The sequence below is a fragment of the Nannospalax galili genome, unplaced genomic scaffold (assembly GCF_000622305.1).
Source record: "Nannospalax galili isolate Female #2095 unplaced genomic scaffold, S.galili_v1.0 scaffold1423, whole genome shotgun sequence".
Lineage (NCBI taxonomy): Eukaryota > Metazoa > Chordata > Mammalia > Rodentia > Spalacidae > Nannospalax > Nannospalax galili.
The window spans coordinates 215,206-218,642 of record NW_008349231.1 but is presented as its reverse complement, the minus strand read 5'-3'; positions in this window follow the sequence as shown (position 1 = coordinate 218,642).

The following is a 3,437-nucleotide window of genomic DNA, read 5'->3' as shown; positions in this document are numbered from 1 at the left end:
AAGGCTCTTCCAGACAGTAACCCAACATACTACTGGAAAAATGAACAGCAGACCCCAATTCTATCCAAAGGAATATTGACAATGGATTGCCGTAGATGAGGAACAGCTGACCCTCCTGGAACAGGGACCTCTGGCTGACTAGATTTACCAGAAGGGCAGACAGGGGGGAATGGATGAGGGTTCTGACAACACAGTGGACAGTGACAGGGATGGCTGAGTATGGAGCCTCTAGTGGGAGAGGAAGGCTGTCTATCTGATGAGTTTGTAATCATGCTCAGATGCCGAGGAGCTCAGAAGGTGGGCGACTGTGACCAGTGATAGTCATGTATATAGAGATTAGAAATGCATGTGAAAACGTCTCAATGTCAATTGCTTTGGAATGAATTCTTTTGTATGAAAAAAAAATTTAAAATGAAATAAATAAATAAAATGCTCTTAAAATGAGAAAAAGAAATGAAGCCAAGGCTGAAATAAATGCGATAAGAAATAAATTTATGATTTTAATTAAAAAAAATGTATGTATTCAGCAATAGTAAAATTGACTTGACTTGTTCGTACTTTAGTTTGTTGATATGTATCACATTGTCATTTTATTTCTCTATCCATACTTACAAATAAAATGTATGCGTTTTCATGATTTTTAATATATCTCATTTTTTTTGCAGTCTTTGGCCAAGATTTGTCCAATTATTTCATTTAGTTTTTTAATTACATGTGTGTTTGTGTTTGTGTTTAAGTGTGTGCAAGTGCATATAGGTGCCTATGAATGTAAGAGGTTTCCTATCCCCTGGAGCTAGAGTTGCAGGTTGTTGAGAGCTACTCAAATTGGAAAATTGAGTTTTTTTAAATTGATTTTTACACAATCTTTCAAATAGTTTTGATATATTATGCATACACATGGTATATTTTTCCAAATTATGAATTTTCAAATTATGAGGAAAGATATTTCACCATTTTGATGCCTGATAACCACAATGTATATCACTTTAATTTTTAATTTCCAAATATGAGGAAAAATATTTCACCGACTTGATGTCTGATAATCACAATATATATATCATTTTAATTTTTAATAGCACATTTGTGCTTTTCACATGAATGAGATCAACATGTGTGTGCATGTGTGTGTGTATATGTATGTGTGTGTCTGTCTGTGTGTGCATTCAGCATGTACTGATCAAATCAATGAGTCTCAAAATTGCTTTCATCTACTTCTCAGTCTCTAGTACTTACTTTCAGATAGACATGCTTTTCACACAGCTGTTGGCTTTAGAGTCTGACTTAGTTCACTTAACATGACACCTATACATCTTGCTACAAATGACATCAAGTGAGAGGAAGTGGGTTGCTGAATACAGGCCTTAAGTATATAGCCCCACCCTCTTCCTAGCAACACTCTCTACTTCCTGATCTACTAAGATGTGAGCAAGCACACACTCAACACTACAGGCACTATCCCTCCCCTTTCATAATGGACTGTATCTTCAAACCATGATCCCAAAGAAATCATTCCTTCTCTAAGTTGCTTTTGTCAGACATTCTGTCACAGCAAATTAACTAGGCAACTTCACATTAAGTACTCATTAGTACTAATCATCAGAGAACTGTCTATTCCTCACAGGCTCCAAAAAGAGCCAATGCTACTGACAAACTGATTTTAGATGAGTAGCCTCTAGAATTATAGAATTAAAAAAATACTTCATTTTTAAACTATTAATTTTCTATAAATTTACAGTCCCTAAGAACTAATATTCTCTATAAATATGGCCAGGCATGGTGGCACACACCTATAATCCCAGCATTCAGGAGGCAGAGCCAGAAAGATTTCTGTGAGTTCAAAGTCAGCCTGGTCTATATAATGCATTCTGGGTCAATTGAGATAACAAACAGATTTTACTCAAAATGACAAAAAGGGAAATAATAAATAAATAAATACACAAATAAATAAATAAATATAAAATAAATGTCTGAGTTTATTCTAATAAATAAGAATTGCAAAATTCCAAATTGAGAGGTATTCATTTTAATAAAATGGAAAGGAAAATTGTTCAGACTGTGTACATGCCTTATGTGCTTACTTGATGACCAGAAGTAGAAAAATCTTCCTACAGAATTCATCTCATCTAGATATTGACATTGCTACATGGTCAAAATAATAATGCTAAAATATTTGCATATTTCATATTTCATGATGTTTATTCCCATTATCCTCTGGTTTCATCAAGCTTATGTGAAAAGATCACCATAAACTTCATCCTACATATGAAAATACTGAGCGTCTGAAGAGTGAAATGTGCATCACTTCCTTTCCACTGACACCCCAGGGCTTGGGAATAACATTGGACCAACAACATCATGGCTGATTCTCTCTATTACATATCCAAAATGGTTGTAGCATTATACAAAAAAATATACACAAAGAAGTCAAGACCATCGTCATGTTTGGCATTGTACAAATGAACTTGGCTGAAACTCATTTGTAGTTAGAAATAAAAGATTACATGCTATGATGCCTCATCAAGAATGTCTACATATACCTAAATTTGACTTGCACTAAGGCTCAGTGAGCAGATGTAATATCTACAAGCGTAGGCATTAACTTACATTTTGGAATATAAGTAAAATAGTCAATCTGGAGTGATGACAATAACAGGCTTCTTATTTCCTATCTTCCTTGTTAGAGTGCATTTAGATTTTATTACAAGGCTATTTTTGTAAAGCAAATCTAAAGTAGAAATACTTAGGGAAATGTTTGCCCAGGAAATAAAACATTGATAGACAGTTTTCATTTTAATTATTAGATGCACATTAATTTTTCCTTCCTTATTCTGTTTTCAAAGAATCATGAAGTAATTGATTTGGTTCTTACATTTTTATGTCACTATGTACAGTTTGAATAGCCATTATATTTTTCTTAACTTAAATATTTAATGTTTTTATTTCCAAGATAATTGCAACTTTCTTTGAATAATATAAAAATAACTACAACCACTTTAGTTTTAAAAAAAATAAGTAGACTGGCACTACTATCCTCAGGCCTCTTGGGGTAAGTCTATAGCGCAGCTCTCCGCGCAGGGACTCCCTAAGCCACATTCACCCTTCCATCCCCCCCCCGCCGTTCTATGAATTGCAACTTTCTTTGAATAATATAAAAATAACTACAACCACTTTAGTTTTAAAAAAAATAAGTATACTGGCACTACTATCCTCAGGCCTCTTGGGGTAAGTCTATAGCGCAGCTCTCCGCGCAGGGACTCCCTAAGCCACATTCACCCTTCCACAACCCCTTGCCGTTCTATACTCCTAGTTTGAGCCCTGCGCCACTCCTAGTCTTGGGGCCCCAGACACCTGGGGAACCAATACTGCTTCCTGACCCTTCTCACCCAGAGCAACCCAGTCCCTTTCTTGGGCTCCAGGAGCACCACTTCTGGTCCTGG